Genomic DNA, 21066 nt, shown 5'->3' with positions numbered 1-21066 from the left:
TGCATGCGTGGCTGCGGAGACATTGGCAGAGGTGGCTGCAGATGGGGCGCACGGGGCTTGCTCTGACCCTCCCACCCATCCCGCCTGCCCCACCCCACCCCACCGTGCCCACTGCAGCAGGAGAGGTGGGAGGGGGCGGGAGAATATTCCTGCAACAGGTGCCTAGTTGTAATATATTTACTTAACAGGTCAGCAATTTGCCGAACACGGAGTTAAAGGAACTGATAATATCAGCTGCAGAAGATACTACTAATATTTTATGAATGATCTAAGACAATGTTTTCAAACTATGGGTTAAGATTCACTAGTGCAGTGGTCGGCAAACTGTGGCTCATGAGCCACATGCAGCTCTTTGGCCCCTAGAGTGTGGCTCTTCCACAAAATACCTCAGCCTGGACAAGTCTATTTTGAAGGAGTGGTGTTAGAAGAAGTTTAAGTTTAAAAAATTTGGCTCTCAAAAGAAATGTCAATCGTTGTACTGTTGATATTTGGCTCTGTTGACTAATGAGTTTGCCGACCACTGCACTAGTGAATTGTGAGATCAATTTATAGATAATCAGCATAAAAATGTAGAGTGGTATAGAATAGAATAGAATATATAGAATAGAATAGAATAGAATAGAATAGAATAGGATAGAATAGAATAGAATATTGTCTTTTGTAGTTAACTTTTAGAATCCCAACATTTGGGTAAAAAATGTTTACCAGAGTAAAACATTAACAATAATTCAACCTCACAGAAGTAAATAGGTATAAAGCAAGATACTGAAACAGGCTAGAAAGACAAGAAAAGTGGAAGTCAATACTCCTCTTTTAACTATTAGTATTAGACATAAAATCAGCAATAATACAGACTCTATAATTGTGACCCACAGGTTGAAAACCATTGCTGTAGTGTCTAAGATCATCGGAAAACACAGATATTTACATTATGATTCATTAACGGTAGCAAAATTACAGTTATGAAGTAGCAACGAAAATAATTTTATGGTTGGGGTCACCACAACATGAGGAACTGTATTGAAGGCTGAGAACTGCATTAGAAAGGCTGAGAACCACTGATAAAGAGGAATTCAACAACACCATCAATCAACAGTATCTAATTGGCTTTATAAGACACTCCATCTAACAACACAGAATACACATTTTATTTAAGCACCCATGGACCATGTACTCAGGCAGGTCATATCTGGGCCATCAAACAAACCTTGAGAAATTTAAAAATAGTAAAATTATGCAGTGTGTTTTCTGTCCTTAGAAATCAGTAGTAACAAGATAAAAGAAAATCTTCAAACTCTTAGAAACTAAGCAAACTTCCTCAAAGAGGAAATTTGAAGGAAAATAAAATAATACATATAATTGAATGAAAATAAAATATGCAACATTTCAAGAACTCAGTGTACTACAGTTAAAGCAGTGGTGAGAGGAAATGTTACAGCAGTAAATGCATACATTAGAAAAGAGGAATTACCTCTGGAGGCTAATTCCAGCAGGTCATAAATGCAAGAAGTTCATCAAAAAGTTGATGAACCTTGGGGCTTCAGCAGAGCTAAAGATCTACATATTATTGCCTGTTGCCAGACAGCTGAGGGAAATTCCCCCAACCTGATGGTCCTTTATTATTTACCAAACCTTTGATATGTATATCTGCTTTGCTATAGGGGAAAAATGTGTGAATAAGAAGTCCTGAGTGCGGGAGATTCGAGGAGCTTAGTAACTAGAACTTAGTTTCCATGTGGCTTTCCCCCATGTCTTCCAAATTCATATTTCTTCTCTAGCTTCTTCATTCATTTATGCAAATTCCTGGACCCTTCCAGATGCGAAGAACACCTTGGCATGGGGCCAGGGATCTAGCCTGCAGCTGAGGTACGTGCCCTTGACCAGAATTGAACCTGAGACCCTTTAGTCCCCAGGATGACCTTCTATCACTGAGCCAAATTGACTATGGCATCATCTTCTTTTCCTCTGGATTCAGGTAACAGATTTTAATAATGTTCTATTATAACCATATATTGAATGCAAATTGTTTCCTAAGTAAATGGTTTATGTATGCAAACATGTACAGTAGGAGAAATGCCTTTAAAAAGTATGTTTTTATTATAAGTTCCTAGGTTCAGGAAAAGGATTGGTTTTGATGTGGAGTGAATCCAAGAATTTGGGAAAGATCAGATGTGACCATCCTGTTAATGGTAAATCCTAAGTGAAGGAAAAACAAGGGTCATTTTACTTTGCTCTGCCTGAGGCCTTCCTTCTGGAGCCATCTGAGTCTGGAGGCATCCTGTATGCTTGGATTAAGAAAAAATTTTTAAAAAAGAGGAAACCTGGCAAAAGTGGTAAATGCCATAATTCAATCTGTCCAATAAGCCCACCGGAGAGTCATGTGATGTTCTAGGGTAGGGGTGTCGAACTCAATCAGAGAAGGGGCCAAAATCTAAAATCCAGCCTAAATCACGGGCCGAATGGTTTACTGAACAGTCATAAACTGTCATTGTGATGGAAACGCAGCGGAGTGCAGTGATGACAGCGTGGTGCGGGCCACATTGCAAGGCCTGGCGGGACGGATTTGGCCCGCGGGCCTTGTGTTTGACACATGTGTTCTAGGGAATGATAATTGGCACTTACTGTTTACTGCCAGACTTTGTAAGGTTAGATGTTAATTATATATGAGATGGATGAATTCCCAATGATTTCTGTCCAAGAGAGCTGAAAACACTCTGTGTGCTGGAAATGAGACACCGGAGGTGACCTTGCTTTTGCTAGAGGTGCAGGGCATGCTCAGAGCTGTCGTTGCAGTGCTGCTCATTTCAATGGCAGATCCTGTGTGGGCTTCTCTTCCCACTGCTTCTCCTCCTGCCAGCAGCAGCGGCCAGTGCACAGCTCTGATCCGTGGGCTTGAACTGGCGCTGTTCGTTACCTGGAGGGTTAGGAACGGCTCTGACAGCAGCCAGGACAATGCATGTGGTCTGTGTGCAGGAGAAACACTGATGCTGATGGAAAACAGGTTTCCAGATAGCTGCCTGCTCAGGAGTTAGGGTCACTCAGCCCCAATCTAGGGCCTTGAGGATTTTAAAAAATAACACAACGTGCGAGTTTTTTTGTTTTGTTTTGTTTTTGTTTTTAATAAATTGCTGTTGACGTGAATAAAATTAAACTGAGGTGAGAATTAGCCCTTGTGCGTGGCTTGGCTGCAGAGTTCACTGCAGACACAGGATCCTGAATCCCACCCGCCTCCCTTTCCTGAATCCTTTGCTGCTGGCACCATGTGAGCAGCCAAAGCCTCTTGGGCAGTGACGTTTCCAGTCTCCGGGTGGGCACAGACCAGCCTCTGCCAGGGCACCGGGAAAGGCTGCCAGAGCAGAACCGCGGGCTTTGTGAAAGAAATAAACCCTCCGTCTGGAACATGGGGCCAGCGGGATACTCACGTCCGCAGTAACTCGCACCCGTCCTGCCCAGCACTTAGAGTGCATGGAAGGTTTTAGTCCATATTTTAAAACTCCGGCTTCCAGAGAAGAATGCCGCCCTTCAGGCGTGACAGCCGAGGTCTCTAAGCTGCCAGCAGCCGCCTCCAGCAGACAGACTGCCTCCGCAGTGCGGCAGACAGAGCTTCCGGGAAGGCACTTCCTCGCTCTGCAGGGCTGACTGAAAACCCAGGGCACCTGCTCCACTGGGAGGGAGAGCGGGGTGCGGGGGCCTGTGGGACCCACGGGCACTCTCCACGGGGCTGGCTGGGCCCCGCCGATGTCGGGGAGCAGCGGCCCAGGGCCTCCCGATGCTCTCACGGTGCCTAGGGCCCTGAACACACGTTTACCGCTGACCAGGTCACTTTTTCTAGAGACATTTGGAGTTTTTGAATTCAGACTTTTAGAATTTAGTAGAATGCCTTAAAAGAGCCAAGTCAGGAAAAACTTTCCCATTTCATTTTCTGCAGGAGATTTTATATCCAGAGTCACATATACAGCACACATCTCATGTGTCCTCCTCTTTACATCACGTGCTTCAGGTGTAGGTGTAATGCACACACATCTTCAAGAATGTTGAGTCCAGCCGAAACCGGTTTGGCTCAGTGGTAGAGCGTCGGACTGCGGATTGAAGGGTCCCGGGTTCGATTCCGGTCAAGGGCATGTACTTTGGTTGTGGGCACATCCCCGGTGGGGGGTGTGCAGGAGGCAGCTGGTCGATGTTTCTCTCTCATTGACGTTTCTGGCTCTCTATCTCTCTCCCTTCCTCCTCTCTGTAAAATATCAATAAAATATATTAAAAAAAAAAAAAAAAGAATGTTGAGTCCAGTGATTCTAAGCTGCCCCAGCCCTTGTTTTATTTATTTATTTATTTGTTTGTTTGTTTGTTTGTTTGTTAATCCTTACCCGAGGATATTTTCCCACTGATTTTTAGAGAGAGAGGAAGAGAGGGAGAGACAGAGAGAGACATCCATGTGATAGAAACACATCGATTGGTTGCTTCCTGCACACACCCAACTAGGGCCCGGGCTCAGGAATAGCCTGCTGCTGACTGAGGTACATGCCCTGGACCTGAATCGAACCCAGGACCCTTCAGTGGGCAGGTCAATGCTCTATCCACTGAGCCAGACCGGCCAGGGCACAGCCCCCATGTTAAAAGCCGTGCTCGCTGACCACAGTGCGGCAGCTCAAGGCGGAGACCAAGGCCTCCACAGAGGCCTTCGCAGAGCACCGCCCAGAGCAGAATGTGCCCAGGATCCTGACTTAGACATAGGCGTTTCTCCTCCCCTCGGTGGAATCCCGGGCCTCAGCGGTCATGGCCGCGGGAGAAGCTGGGACCTGCCGAAGCTGCCAGGGCCTGAGCAGCAGAGGCCGCGGACCTGACCCTCCTGCAGCCGGGGCCCGAGCAGAGGGGCAGTCGGAGGGTCCCACGCGGGCAGCCTGGCTCTCCCTTCCTGAGCTGTGAGCTGGCACTCACCAGGCCCCCTCTGTCACCGCATTCCCTCATGTTCCCTCGGGAGGGGAGACAGGACGAAGTGTCCCTCCTCCCAGGGACACCCGGCACAGGGTCTGCTACCCCCTGCCCCCTCCCGCCCGCACGCCACCAAACGAGCCCACTCCCCTCAAGCCCCGGCCTGAGCCCAAGCCGGGATTTGACCAAAGTGCAGTCTTGTCTGTGGAACTCGGAGTCTGACTGTGTTAACTGCGGCAGATACAAAGGCGGCTTCTCTTTCTCATCCAGATGTCCTCGCTGTTGACATTTGCATCTGCTCAGAGATCTTCTCAGCAGCAAAGTCATGGGGCCAAAGGAGGCAGGGAATTCCTCTGAGGGCTACTGGATCGAGTGCAGAAAATGCATTCCTCCTGCCTTGCCCCTGCCAGCATTCCAGAGGGGCCCTGGCATCAGAGCAGCCTTCTCTGCCCACGCTCAGGGGACTCAGAGGTCGGTGACCGTGCAGCTGAGCTCCTTTTATCTTGCTCTTTGTTACCGGTAACACATGTGAGTCAGCAAATAAGCAAAACTATAAAAACTGTCTCTCTGAACTCTCCTTTCTCCAGTCTCACCCCATCGGCCCTTTCAAATGCCAGTCCCGATTCTTGTCCCCAGCCTTGATCTGATGCAATGTGACGTTCTCAGGGTCTGGAATGTGGTCTCTCAGAGCTGGCCCTGCTCCCCAATCCTCAGGGACCTTTCATTATTCTCCTCCCCACCCTTGTCTGAGCTCCCGGAGAGTGAGAGCCAGAGAGGTGAGAGGAAGGCAGGGGGATGGGGGGAAAGAGAGAGAGAGAGAGAGAGAGAGAGAGAGAGAGAGAGAGAGAGAGAGAGAGAGAGAGAGAAAGAAAGAAAACTCAGCAGGAACAGAACAGAGCCCATTCAGGAGGTCTCAGCCATTCTGGATGCTGGTTCACGGCTGCAGAGCGCATTGTTCTCTGTTCTGCAGGTGGAAGCAGGCCTCTGGGAGGCCAGGTATGAAGTTCCTTCTTTAATGACTGTGTGTGCTGCTCTTGCCTTTGGGTAGCAGAGCACTCAGGAATGCAGTGAAGGTATGAACCACAAATCTGTCCTTCCTGTAGTTTGCGATGAGCCGGAAATGGTTTTATGTGCTGTTTGTTCTCGGCGCTGACTCGGGAGCAGTGAGGGCCTTCAGGGCTGGCACCCTGGGCCTTGCCCGGGCGCAGGGCCAGGAGCTGATGGGCAGCTACAGCCAGCCACGCCGCTTCCCCAGGCTCAGGCAGCGTCTCACGGGGCCGCTCTGTCACCACAAAGGCCGGGCGTGGAGCAGGTGGAAGGCGCACCTGTATGAACTCTCCCCGGCAGGAGCGACCGGAGGTGCAAGTGGGACCCTGCCTGTGAGCATCGGGCATTGCTGGTCAGGAGGGGGCATTGCCATGGGGACGGAGGGCCCAGATGTCTGTGGGTGCCATCTGCCAACAGGGGCGTCTCCTCTGAGGCTCTCTGATGTTTCAAGGCCCTATTTTCTCTTGGGGGAAATAGCTTACTTTTTAGTCTCCGGTCTCAGCCCACACACAGACAGGCCTGAGGCGGCCCGAGGAGGCCTGAGGTCCTGTTTGCACCCTAAAGCCCGGGGGCGTTTTACTCTGGATGGGGGGGGGGGCACACACACACACACACACACACACCCTGACAGTGACGTCACTGGTTCCACTCCTCACAAGTCAGTGACTCAGGGAAGCCTCCCGGCTCCGATTCCACCGACACAGAGATGGGTCTCTGGGTGAGCAGGAGCCTAGGACACTAAAACCACTCACCGAGGAGGGGTAGCTACACACGGCACCCTGCACCCTGAATCACAGGCCCGCAGAGCCTGGCGCCCCTCCTGCTGACCCCTCCTGCTGACCCCTCTGCTGACCCCTCTGCTGACCCCTCTGCTGACCCCTCCTGCTGACCCCTCTGCTGACCCCTCCTTCTGACCCCTCCTGCTGACCCCTCCTGCTGACCCCTCTGCTGACCCCTCCTGCTGACCCCTCTGCTGACCCCTCTGCTGACCCCTCTGCTGACCCCTCCTTCTGACCCCTCCTGCTGACCCCTCTGCTGACCCCTCCTGCTGACCCCTCTGCTGACCCCTCCTGCTGACCCCTCTGCTGACCCCTCCTTCTGACCCCTCCTGCTGACCCCTCTGCTGACCCCTCTGCTGACCCCTCTGCTGACCCCTCCTGCTGACCACTCCGCCTCTCAGCTGCCCTCCACCTGCTGCCCTGCCCAGGCCACTGCTGATGTGCTTTGTCCCCGAGTCGGTCTGCACTTGCTCGGATGCTCTGTAAGTAAAGGCACCACCCAGGATGCAGCCTCTGGTGACCTGCTCCTCGCCCTCAGCGCCATGGCTGAGTCACCGCTCTGGGCATCAGTGAGAAAGCGGCTTGGCCTTTGATGATGAGCATTACCCATCAGGTGGCACACCTCCTTCTATTTATCCTCCCGTCTGTGGGTGAACAGGAGCGGCCCCCGTTTTAGGATATTCCAAAGCTGCTATGAACATTGTATATGAGGGTGTGCAAGCATTTTCCATGGGCAGACGCCTACTAATGGAAGGGCCTGGTTACTTGTCACCATGAGGCTGAATTCCAAGAAGTCCCTTTCCCAGGGCGGCTGCAGCCTTTTCTCCTCCTCACCCCACGAGTGTGGGCAGCCTCTCATCCTGACTTTGATCCTCACCCGAGGATATTTTTCCATTGATTTTTAGAGAGAGTGGAAGGGGGAGACACAGAGAGAAACGTCAATGTGAGAGACACATCAGTGGGTTGCCTCCCGCACTGGCCCTGGCCGGGATGGGTGAGGGCAGCAGGAATGAGGTGTCATGGTGTCGCAACAAGCGGAACTGGGGCAACGATGTCTGCCCTCGGTCCCCAGCCCTCGCCCATTCACTCCCTGTCCCAGGAAGCTGCAGGCCCGTGACCCCAGCTTGGCTTCTATTATGGGCTGAGCTGTGTTCCCCAAAGTCTGTCTGTTGAAGTTCTAACCCGGCACCTCAGACGGCACTGGATTGAAGGTGAGGTCATTAGAGTGTCCTTACAGAGAGGCGGTTAGGACACAGACAGAGCAGAAATGACCTCGGAAGGAAGGACACAGGGAGAAGATGGCCATCTACAAGCCGGGAGGGAGCTTCGGAGGAGACCTGCCCCGCGGCACGCTGATCTCAGACTTGCAGCCTCCAGACTGAGACAGTAAATCCTTATTGTCTAAGATGCCCATGCGTGGTGTTTGTTACGGCAGCCTGCGCTAACTGATACATCTTCCCAAGCATGAGCTTTAGCCACTGGTCCTCACCCCAAGCTTTGCCCTAGGCCTGCCCAGCACCAGCCTCCTGCCTGGCCACTCCCCTGCCTCTCGCTGAAAAAGCCCCTCCATCCTTCTCTTTCCATAAATGTCTCCTCATGAATTACCTCCAGGATCACCCTAACTCATCCATTCCCTCCGCTGTTTCCTCGGCAGGAAATACATGATGACCTGCCCCACCAAGGCAGTCATGCCTGGGGCTTGGGAAGTGGGGCTGCCTCTGCTCCACCCTCCTGGGAGGTCTCAGCGGAATGGTGCTGCCCCCTCGAACCACCACGAGGACAGCAATCAGCTTGGAGGGGCCTGACAGTCAGAAGCAGGATCACTGCTTTGTGGAGTGATTGTGGTGGAAGAAGCCCTGGCATTGGGGTGTGTGTGTGTGGGGGGGGGGACCAGAAGTGCCTCTGACAGTACCTGGGAGCCCTCTCGCCAGGACCTACTTAACCCTGCGTCTCCTAGTCCCGCAATGAGGGACACCAGTAAATCCTGTCGAAGAAGAGGGTCTGGTGTTTAGAATGGCCACTTCTGCCTTACAGTGAGGCAAAGGGCTCAGAGAGCGGGCAGCGCCAACCCGGCAACGCCAGGCCCAGTCCCAGTCCCTCGCCACCAGCCAGCCACGCACCACTGATCCAGTGACACCGCCACGTCACCTCCCGGGACCCACTGAGCACAAAGTTCCTTTCCTCTGCCCCTTTCCTCTCCTCCCTTTTCTCCCACGTTTCCTCCCCTGCTTTCCCCTCCCACTTTCCTCCCCCTTCCCTCTCTCCCTTCCCTCTCCCCTTTCCTCTCCCCCTTCCCTCTCTCCTTCCTATCCCCCTTCCCTCTCCCCTTTCCCTCTCCTCCTTCCTCTCCTCCTTCCCTCTCCTCCTTCCCTCTCCTCCTTCCCTCTCCTCCTTCCCTCTCCCTCTTCCCTCTCCTCCTCCTCTCCTCCTTCCTCTCCCCTTCCCTCTCCCCTTTCCCTCTCCCCTTTCCCTCTCCCCCCTTTCCCTCTCCTCCTTCCCTCTCCTCCTTCCCTCTCCTCCTTCCCTCTCCTCCTTCCCTCTTCCCTTTCCCTCTCCCCTTTCCCTCTCCCCCTTCCCTCTCCCCTTTCCCTCTCCCCTTTCCCTCTCCCCCTCCCCTCTCCCGCTTCCCTCTCCTCCTTCCCTCTCCTCCTTTCCCTCTCCCCCTTTCCCTCTCCTCCTTCCCTCTCCTCCTTCCCTCTCCCCTTTCCCTCTCCTCCTTCCCTCTCCCCCTTCCCTCTCCCCTTCCCTCTCCTCCTTCCCTCTCCTCCTTCCTCCCTCTCCCCCTTCCCTCTCCTCCTTCCCTCTCCCCCTTCCCTCTCCCCCTTCCCTCTCCCCTTTCCCTCTCCCCTTTCCCTCTCCTCCTTCCCTCTCCTCCTTCCCTCTCCTCCTTCCCTCTCCCCCTTCCCTCTCCCCCTTCCCTCTCCTCCTTCCCTCTCCTCCTTCCCTCTGCCCTCCAAGCTTGCCCTGGCTGCAGCCCCCTCCTGCCCGGAGCACAGCCTCCCACCCCCTCCAGCCAGGCCTCCTCTCTGCCCGGTGGTGGCTGCTGAGGCGGGCGCTCCTGCAGGAGAGATGGCTTCCGGGCCATGGCTACTGCCCAAAGTTCGGAGGGAGCCACTTGGCTCTAATGACATTCCAAGAGTTTCGAGAAGCTGAGCATTCAGCTCAGAAATGTGTTTAATGTTTCCCAAGAAATATGGCTAAACCCATAAAAGATGCGGATGCCTCCATGTTATTCGCATTGCGGGAAATGTGCTCACATGTCTGGGCATCGCAGAGAAGACAGAACAGGTCCTGCACTGGGACTGCACTGCATCCTGTGTTCTTCTGTCAGCTCAGCCTGTGAACAAAGGGACATTCTACAGATGGCCCTCCACACACATCCATGTGAGGCCTGGCGTGCCCATGTCGCAAACCTGTAACGGACTGAACCGCTGTCCTCACACTGCATCCTCCCAGGGGACATCCTCCCAGGGGGACATACTTCCGGGGGGGCATCCTCCTGGGGGACATCTTATCAGGGGGACATCCTCCCGGGGACATCCTCCCGGGGGACATCCTCCTGGGGACATCCTCCCAGGGGACATCCTCCTGGGACATCCTCCCGGGACATCCTCCCGGGGGGACATCCTCCCGGGGACATCCTCCCGGGGACATCCTCCCGGGACATCCTCCCGGGGGGACATCCTCCCAGGGGACATCCTCCCGGGGACATCCTCCCAGGGGGACATACTTCCGGGGGGGCATCCTCCTGGGGGACATCTTATCAGGGGGACATCCTCCTGGGGACATCCTCCCGGGGGACATCCTCCCGGGGGGACATCCTCCCAGGGGACATCCTCCCGGGGACATCCTCCCAGGGGGACATACTTCCGGGGGGGCATCCTTCTGGGGGACATCTTATCAGGGGGACATCCTCCCGGGGGGGACATCCTCCTGGGGGGACATCCTCCCGGGGACATCCTCCCAGGGGACATCCTCCCGGGACATCCTCCTGGGACATCCTCCCGGGACATCCTCCCAGGGGGGACATCCTCTGGAGGGGACATCCTCCCAGGGGGTATCCTTCTGGGGACATCCTCCCGGGACATCCTCCCAGGGGGGACATCTTCTGGAGGGGACATCCTCCCAGGGGACATCCTCTGGAGGGGACATCCTCCCAGGGGGGACATCCTCTGGAGGGGACATCCTCCCAGGGGGGACATCCTCTGGAGGGGACATCCTCCCAGGGGGGACATCCTCTGGAGGGGACATCCTCCCGGGGGCGCTTCCTCCCGGCGGGACATCCACGGTGGTGGTGGGGGGAGACATCCTTCTGAGGGGGGCTTCTTCCGGGGAAATCCAACTGGGGACATCCTCCCGGGGGCATCCTCCCTTGACATCCTTCAGGGACATCCTCCTGGGGACATGCTCCAGGGACATCCTCCCGGGGGAACATCCTTCTGTCGGTGGGGGGCATCCTCCCGGGGGGCATCCTCTGGGGGGTCATCCTCCCAGGGACATCCTCCCAGGGACATCCTCCCGGGGGGGCATCCTTCTGTCGGTGGGGGGCACCCTCCCAGGGGGTATCCTTCTGGGGACACCTTGCAGCCAGCCTTGGTGAGCTCAGGCAGGTCTGAAGCAGCCCTGCTTGCAGGGGTGCCACAGACACTCACCAGGACAAACGTGTGAGACCAGGGGCAGGACGATGGGCGCTTCATGAGGTGCCCCCGAGGAGTGTGCCGCATGCACAGTGCTGCCCTGGGTGCTCCCCTCGGTGCTGCCCTTGGTGTGGGCAGAGGCCCAGAGGTGCGGGGACACACAGCAGTCTCTCCGGGAGCTCTGTGGCTGCATGTGACCCCCAGCTCCCCTGTCTGTCTGGGGGCCCTTGGCACCCACAGCTGAGGGCAAAGCCTGGCACCAGCTGGGGAGGAGCCCGGAGCCAAAGCCGGCTTGTGTGTGGCCCGGGAGCCGAACAAGGTCCCTGGTGCCCAAGCAGGATGCAGGGAGGCCGGAGCGGCACCCAGCCAGGCACCCTCCGCCTGCAGGTGGCAGTCTCTCCTGGACATTGCCACTCAGTAACAGGAATCCCTGAGAGCCTCTGGCACCGCTGACACTGGGCCCACACCGTTGGGGGGGGGGGGGGGGCGCCATGGAGCTGCTGCACCCCCCCCCCTCCCCGAGTCACTGCCCTGGAAGACACAGGTCCCACAGGGCCTGCCTTCACACTGAGGTTCTGGCCCAGTCCCCACACCTGACATGCTCTGTACTGTGTGAGGAGGAGATGAGCCAGCTGGCACCCCTGGCGAGGGCTATGAAGCCAAAGCAAGCACCCGCCCCACCCACCCCCTTTCAGGAACTGACTGGGGGCCAGCTGGAAAGTCCTGGGAGAGACAGTGGAAGGGGGCGGGGCATAGACACAGTCCGAGGGTGGGACGTGCTCCCACGCCTGTCCCTGGGGCTGCGGGAGAGCAGAGTGTGCGCCCCCATCACCCCAAAGCCAGGCCTCTGCCCAGAACACAGACAGGCAACCTCCACTCCCCCAGGACCCGCGGGTGGCAGCGCCGGGCCAGGCGGGGGGCTGGAGAGGGCCCCCCTGTGATGCCGGACTCTGCGGGACAGCAAGCAGGGCCTGGGCCCACCACGCAGTCTGCCCCTGAGGGCTGTGCCGGCCAATAGGAGCTGTCCCCCTTCCTGACCCTCAGAGGGGGCCACAGATCGCCACAGATCTGCAGACAGCAGAACACTCCGGAATGCAACTTTCACCGACCATCCCGCCAAATAGATGCTGCCTGCTAAGACTCTGGTTCTTGATTTGTTTTTTATTCTGATTTTAAAGGTGGACTATAGAGCGCTTAGGAAACGCTGAGAAAGGAATGCAGTGATCACCCTGACTCTCAGCGCCCACCGGTGGGGCAGGGGTCCCTGCTCTCATCCTCTGCTCAGCATCGCACTGTGGCCTTTGGGCATCCACGTGCAGGGGCCATGTGCAAGGGCCACGTGTGGGGACCACATGCAGGGGCCATGTGCAGGAGGGCTGCATTTGGTCTGGGGGAGGAGTCGGGGAGGTTAGGGGTGGGAAAGAATGGAAGGAGGGGCCTCCCTTCCCATAAGCCCCAGACACGGCTCTGCTCTTGGCCACAAGTGCTGGGGACCACAGCCCCCTTGTCAGTACCCCTCAAGGGTTCTGCAGGTGGGGTTCAGGGGTGGGGAGTGGTGCAAGGCCTTGAGCAGGCCAGGAACTGTAGACCTCCTTCCTGTGGACATGCCCCAAACCAGGGGGAAGTGAGGCAATCCGTGGTATACTCCCTCCACAGGTGAGGGCCCCGAGCCACCGTCATTGAGGTGAGAGGAGTCCTCAGCACCCTCATCCTTCTCCCGCTGCTGAGGTGGAAGACAAGCCATTGAATTCTCCGTGCTAGTCACAGGACTGTTCGAGTTCTGTCACAGAGCTGGGATGCTTTACACACAGTCTGGAATCCTTTCGTTGTTTTGAGGTCATGGCTCTATTTTACACTTTCTCTTACATCCTAAATTATCTTCGATAAGCATGCATTGCTTTTATAACCAGGAAAAAAAAAAAGAAAAAAACCACTGTGCTACTAATGAAAAGAGGGAGCGGATCTGTAACGGAGTGTTTGACTACAGAGACCCAAGGAAGTTTCATTTTGTATGGCTGCGACCACACCATTCTGGAAAAGCAAAACTACGGCACAGTAGGAAGATCTGTGGTCCAGCAGCTGGGGCTCGGCGGTGGGGATGAGCTGACAGCAGGGAGATTCCTAGGCTGTGACACTGTTCCGTATCAGATGCCAGCCACACTGGAGACATGCCCCTGGAAGAGACATCCTTATCTACCTCCCTCACCAGAGACAGACTCTGTCTTTCATGACTTTCAAGACTTAGCAACCTGCCTACACTTCTTTAGTGGCCTTGCCAAAATAATTGTATGCCAAATGCAGTCACAAATTTGGGCCAAGATAATGACAAATTATGAAGAATCACACTGGTTACTCTATACCAACTTTACTGCAGGGTGCACACGCACCCCCCTCACCCCCACACACAAATCGTGCGTTCATCTAAGAAAATCCATATGAAGAGAACAACTCAGATCAAAGTATAAACCATTTTAACACTATGAAAATGTCCTTCCACTCCCTCACAATCATTACAACCCCAAGGATAATTGCTTTTCTGATTTTCATTCAAACAAATTGGGTTCCTCTTGTTTTTCTTTTTTCCCCCCCTTTTCTTTTATTAAGGTATTATATGTGTACATAGCTTACCATTGCCCCCCTCCCACCCCACTCCCATGCATGCCCCCCCCCAGTGTTTTGTGCCCGTTGGTTATGCTTATATGCATGCATACAAGTCCTTGGGTTGGAAAGGCAAAAATCCCACAGGGTTTTAAGCCCATCTTTCCAATTTGTTGGCATTTGCTCTGCCTCATAGAGTGAGGCCCACTCTCTCTTCTCTATTTTTTAAGACTACAGAAAAAGAGTCAAGAAATAATTTTCCCTGTAGTTTCTCAGAAGTGAGGGAACATGCGTTCTGTAACAGTTTTCAGTGAGGAAGCCATGTGTACGAATGACTAATAGAGAATGGAAAGTCATTACAACAAGCAATGGCTACAATGGCTACGACTGAGGACTGACTGGACCCAGAGCCGGCGAGGGTGTGAGGCAGCTGCCCGGCACACCTGCGCGGGAACCCCTTTCTGAGACAAGGAGCCTGTGCCTCACGCAGCAGGCGGAGGCCTCCCTCAGGAGCCAGCGCTGGGGCAGCACCAGATTCACCAGGAGATAGTTTTCTTTCTCAGTGAGAAAACATTCCTAACAGCTGACATCTTGGTATTTGTCTTGTCCACTGAGGTATTCTCTAGCAGGAAATCCTATTATTTCTGAAAAGTGTGGGAGCACTCTGTACCATGAATGAGTGCCCCCTTCCTGTGGAAGAGCCCACACCAACGCCCAGCCGTTTCCACGGCCTGTGAGGGCAGGCCCGTGCCAGGCCTCTGGGTGCAGCCGCGCTGGGGGCAGCTCGGGCTGTTGGAGTTCACGGAGACGATGCTGGGACGATCCCGAAGCCAGACACAAGCCAGGTTTTGAGTTTCCTGGGTGAGTATCTCACGGGCCCCTGGATAGGTCTTGGTTACAAAACTGCCGAGGTTCTTGACATTCCTCCCTCGGCCTCGGGCAACAAGACGTGCGGGAAGCATTGGCCTCCATGCCGCGGGCAGGGATGTGCATGTGCCAAGAACAGTGACCTTTGCAGGGACGCACAAGTGCGTTCTCTGAAGAAACGCCGCGTTCCGACCTTCGACCTCCGTCCCAGAGGCAGGCTTTGTCACACCAACGAAGGGTCACAGCGTCACGGTCATCATTAGAAAGAAAAGGGTTCTCCATAAAACTCAGAGGTAAGAAATGTGCCAGCAAACTTGGACGTTTACAAGATTACTCTTCGCCCTGGTCGGGTGGCTCTATAGGTTGGGCCTCATCCCTTACACCAAAAAGCTCAGAGGTTTAGTTTCCAGTCAGCGTTCCTTCCTGGGATGTGGGTTTGATCCCCAATCAGGGAGCATATGGGAGTCAACCAATGGATGTTCCTCTCTCACATCGATGTTTCTCTTTCCCTTTTTCTCTCTCTCTCTGTAAAAATCAATAAAAACATACCCTCCAGTGAGGATTTTAAAGAAAAAATTCATCCCTGAACATGAATGCTGATTCAGGTTAATAGCTGCCAGTCAAAAGTATTTTATTTTGCAAATGATCTTAAACCTTGATGTTGCATGATTGATATCTTGTAGCTCTTGTTTGAGAAACATGAACAATAATCACAGTAAACTACACTGGTGTCAGACATAAAAAAAACAATTATTTGAACTTAAAAAGGATAATATTCTATTGGTTTAAAGAGGTGGATCCAGATGAACTTTTAAAGTAATCCAGTTATTTTAGAATCCACCAGTGGCTGTGTGAAAGAGAAGCGGGTCAGACCCACACCAAGACACAGTGAGAGCAGGTCCAGTTACGTCAGAGCCATCAGCCAGGCAGATCTGAGCCTGCCTGTCGCGGCAGGGCTGAGAGGTGGCTAACAGGGTGGGAGCTGGTTAATTTGACACAGAAGACTTCATGATTTAATAAAAATGTTCGGGGTTTTGCTTTTTAAAAAATATACCCTCAAGATTCTGCACAATAGGAAGCAAATAATTTCCTTATCATTTTAAATGACCAAGTGAGACTCCATGACGGTGCATCCACACCCGCCAATTAATGCTTTCATTGATCCTGTGCTATGAAAAGCTGCCCTGGCCTCAACTCATTTCTCAGGTGTCAAGTGTCATTTTTAAAATGTCAGATTTATTGGTTGTGACCTCTGGAGTCTTTGGCCACACTTTTTGTATTCTACAATAACTTTTCAAAAACTCCTCAGTTATCCTTCCAGTATTTGTGTTTAATTAGTAGACTTTATATTCTAAAAACACCTTTAGGTTCACAGAAAATTCAGGAAGAAACTAGAGAGGTTTTCCATACACTGTCTGCACACTCCACACATCTGGCCACTCCCCACACCGCTCTTCCCTGACCGTCAACATCCATCACCAGGTGGTACATTTGTTATAATCCGTTATCCGAAGTCCACCGTGTACATTGGAGTAACTCCTGGCATGTACATTCCATGAGTTTGGACAAAGGTAACAGGACCTGTGAGCTACCATGGTGGCATCATACAGAGCAGTTTCCCTGCCCTAAAAGTGCCCTGTGCGCTGACTATTCATCCCTCCCTCACTGAACCCTTGGCAACCACTCATCTCTTCACTGAATGCCTTTTCCAGAATGCCGCATAGATGGAACCCACATGATGAAGGCTTTTCAGACCAGCTTCTTTCACTTAGCGGTGTACATTCAAGTTTCCTCTATATGCTTTCATGGCTCCATAGCTCACCTCTTTCTTTAAAATATATTTTTATTGATTTCAGAGAGGAAGGAAGAGGGAGAGAAAGAAATAGAAGCATCAATGATGAGAGAGAATCGTTGATTGGCTGCCTCCTACAAGCCTCCTACTGGGGACCTAGCCCACAACCTGGGCATGTGCCCTTGACCAGAATCAAACCCGGGACCCTTCAATCCACAGACTGGTGCTCTATCCACTGAACCACACCAGCTAGGGCAGCTCATTTCTTTTTAGTTCTGAGTAATATTCCATTGACCAGAGTTTATGTTTCCATTTACCTACTGAAGGATATCTTGCTTGCTTCCAAGTTCTGGCAGTTATGACTAAAGCTACTATAATCATCTGTGTGCAGGTTTCTGTGTAGACACATTTTCAACCTATTTGACTAAACACCAAGGAGTGCAAATTGTTTTCCAAAGTGGCTCACCACTGTGAATTCATCAGCAGTGGTTGTGAGTCCCTGCTGCTGGCACTGGTGTCCGAGTTCTGGATGTAAGCATCCCGATGGTGCAGTGGGGCTTATTATTACTCTGATTTGTAATTGCCTAGTGATACGTGGGGTGGAGCATATTTTCATATGCTTAGTTGCCATCTGTACATCTTCTTTAGTGGGGTGTCTGTTTACATCTTTTGCCTGTTTTTAATTTAATTATATTTTTATTATTGTTGAATTTTAGAGTTCTGCTATATTTTGTATAACTAATCCTGACTGAGTATGTATTTTACAAAGATTTTCTCCCAGTTTTCTAGTGATCTCATTTTCTTAGCAGTGTCTTGGGCAAAGCAGAAGTTTTTTCTTTTTAAAAATATATTCTATTGATTTTTTTACAGAGAGGAAGGGAGAGGAATAATTAGAAACATCAATGAGAGAGAAACATCAATCAGCTGCCTCCTGCACATCCGCTAGTAGGGATGTGCCCACAACCGGGATTGAATCTGGGACCCTTCAGTCTGCAGGCCGATGCTCTAGCCACTGAGCAAAACCGGTTAGGGCAACTCATTGGAATTTTGATTGGGATTGCATTGAATCTGTAGATCAATTTGGGAAGAATTAACAATTTTTGAGTCTTCCTATCCATGAATACAAAATATCTCTCCATTTATTTCTTTTTCATTTCTTTCATCAAAGTTTTGTAGTATTCATCATGCAAATCTTGTATATATTTTGTTAGATTTATAATAACTTTTATTTTTTCAATGTTAATGCCAATGATGTTTTTTTATTTCAAATTTCAATTGTTCATTGTTGGTATAGAGGAAAACAATTGACTTTTGTAATTTAACCTTGGACCCTACAATCTTGCTTATTAGCTTCAATTTTTTTTTGTTTTTTATTTTTTGATTTGTTTGTTTTTACTCTGGTATTTTTTATGACCTTCATAGAAACTATGAATGACAGTTTTATGTCCTCCTTTTCCCAATCTGTATAACTTTTATCTCCTTTTTATATATTTGTCTTATTGCACTATCTGTGTCTTCAGTACAATATTGAATGGGAATGGTGAAAGGGAACTTTCTTGTTTTGTTCCTGGTTTTAGTGGGAAAGCATCTAGTTTTTTCTTATTAAGTATGATAATACTTAGGGTGTTTTAGCTGTAGGGTATTTTGTTTTTGACAGATGTTCTTTATCAAGTTGAATTCTTTTCTCTTCTCCTTTTGCTGAGAATTTTGGTCATAAATGGGTGTTGAAGTTTGTCATGTATTTCTTTGCATCTATTCATATGGTCAGAAAATTTTTCTTCCCTAGCTTATTGATGTGATTGATGTGCAAATATCAAACTTGCCTTGCATACCTGGAATAAATCCCACTTGGTCACAATGTTTCTTTTTATACATTGTTGAATTCAACTTGGTATTGTTTAGTTGAGGATTTTTGGTATTTATGTTCATGGGAAATATTGCTCTGCAGTTTTGTTGTTGTTGTGATGTCTTTGTCTGGGTCTAATATTAGGGTAACTCTGGCACCATAGAATGAGTTAGGAAGGATTTCCCCTGCTTCTAAGGTCTGGAATAGTTTATAGGGAACAGGTAAAATTTCTTCCTTGAGTGTTTAGCAGAATTTACCAGTGAATCTCTTTGGAGATTATTTGTTATTGATTCGATTTCTTTAATAGACATAGCCTATTCAGATATCCTATTTCTTCTTGTGTGAGCTTTGGAAGGTTATGTCTTTCAAGGAATTGGTCCATTTCATCTAGGTTATCATAGGATGTTCATAATATTCTTTTGTTCTTTTACAGTCCATATGATCAATAGTGATGGCCCCTCTTTCATTTGTGATATTAGTTATTTGTGTTTTCTCTTTTCTTTAGCTTGGCTAGATATTTATCAATTTATTTTATTGGTCATTTCAAAGAACCAATCTTTGATTTTGTTGACCTCTTAATTTTCACTTTACTTATTTCTGATCTAAATGTCATTATTTCTTTTCTTTTGCTTGTTTTGGATATAATTTGCTCCTCTTTTTCATGTTTCTTAATGTGGAAGCTTAGGTGTTTGTGGGGTTTAAATATACATATTTAAATATATGCATTCAATGCAATGCTCTCTAAGCATCAATTTTGCTGCATCCTATGAATTGGGGAAGTTGTATTTTTATTTTCATTTAGTTCAAAATATTATAAAATTTCTCTTGAGACTTTTCTTTCCTTGTGTATTATTTAGAAGAGTGTTGTTTAAAGCCAAATATTTGGGGAATTTTTCAGCTACCTTTCTGTTCTTGAATTCTAGTTTAATTTTATTGTGGTCTCAAAGCAGACATTGTATGACTTCAATTCTTCCAGGTCCGTTAATGTGTGTTTATGGCCCAGACTGATACCTGTCTTGGTGAAAGTTTTACGAGCTTCAGAAGAATGTGTGTTCTGTTGTTGGATGAAGTAGTTCATAAATGTCAATTAGATACTGTTGATTGATCACAGTGTTCCGTTCAGTGTTATCCTTACTGATTGTCTGCTGGATCTGTCAGAGCTGAAAGTTTCCAACTATAAGAGTGAATTCAACTATTTCTTCTTGAAGTCCTACTAATTTTTGTCTCACGTATTTTGAAACTCTGTTGTTGAGCACTTACAATTTGAGGACTTTGGTGTCTTCTTGGAGAATGCACCCCTTTATTATTACATAATACTTCTCTTCATACCCGGTAAGCTTCCTCCTTCTGAGGTCAGTTGTGCCTGAAATTATTATAACTTTCTTTCTATGGATCCAAATTTCTGACCCATACCATTTTCCTTCTCCCCCAAGAACTTCTTTTACACATTTCTTACAAAGCAGGTGGCCTGAAAATACATTTCTTCAAATTTTGTTTCTTCCTCCTTCACTTTTGAAGGGTAATTTCACTGGATGCAAAAATTTAGGCCACTGAGATTTTTGTTGTTGTTGTTCAACACTGTAAATAGTTCACTGTGTTCTCCTCTTGCTTGCATGGTTTTGGAAGAGAAGTCTAATGTAATTCTTATCCCTGCTCTCTGTAAGTAGGTATTTTTTTTCTTTTTTTCTTTGTTTTTAATTATGATATGTGTAAGTGTAGACTTTTTTTTTTCCTTCGCATTTATCCTTCCAATTGTTTTTTGACCTTTCTGGATCTGTGATTTTCAAGTTTAGGCACTCCATCTTATTTCTGTAACCTCTATGTTGTAAAAACCGCAGTTTGAAAATTTCCACTAAACATAGATGTTCTTTGTTCTGTGAATTAACTCTGCTATTCTTGGCTTCTGTAAACACGTGTGCTCGCATAATAGGAAAAATAAGCTCAAATTATCTGGCCTTGCAACCTGCTCTGCTGCCATCCCTAGTTACTCCCATGCCAGGTGTCATTTAGTTATCTGAATAGTACTGTGCTCAAAGATACTAAGTTGTGCTGTATTCAAGGTTACAAGCTGCCTGCAAAATATCTGCATAGAGTTCTTTGTAAAGCCTGCAAAAGGTCCAGAAAACCCCTATTTAGGAGACAAAGGAACTGGGTGGTATAAAGGGAAAGTTTCCTCCACGTTGTTTTGCTCAGACTCTGGAGGTTACTCCTCTGAGACCGCTAGCGTAATAAAGATTCCAAATTTGGCTTACTAAGGCATCTTGTGTTCAGCTCGCTAATTTCCATTATAACAATTTGTTGTCTGAAATTGATTTTGGAAAATAGTCATTACTGCTTTAAGCTTTAAGTATTTCTTCTGTTTTCTTTTCTCTTTTCTTTCTGATAACTGTTCCACAATTCTTTGGCATTTGCTCATTTTTCCAGTCCCTTCTCTTTTTTCAGTTTGGGAAATTATTATTGACATATCCTCAAGTTCATAGATTCTTTCCTCAGCTGTGTCCAGTCAGCTTATGTCAAAGGTATTCTTCATTATAGGTTTTTTTTCTATCATTTATTTTTTAGACTTTCTTA

The sequence above is a fragment of the Pipistrellus kuhlii genome, unplaced genomic scaffold, assembly GCF_014108245.1.
Source record: "Pipistrellus kuhlii isolate mPipKuh1 unplaced genomic scaffold, mPipKuh1.p scaffold_m20_p_61, whole genome shotgun sequence".
Classification (NCBI taxonomy): domain Eukaryota; kingdom Metazoa; phylum Chordata; class Mammalia; order Chiroptera; family Vespertilionidae; genus Pipistrellus; species Pipistrellus kuhlii.
The sequence above is the reverse complement of the archived record's forward strand: the minus strand, read 5'-3'. Positions refer to the sequence as shown.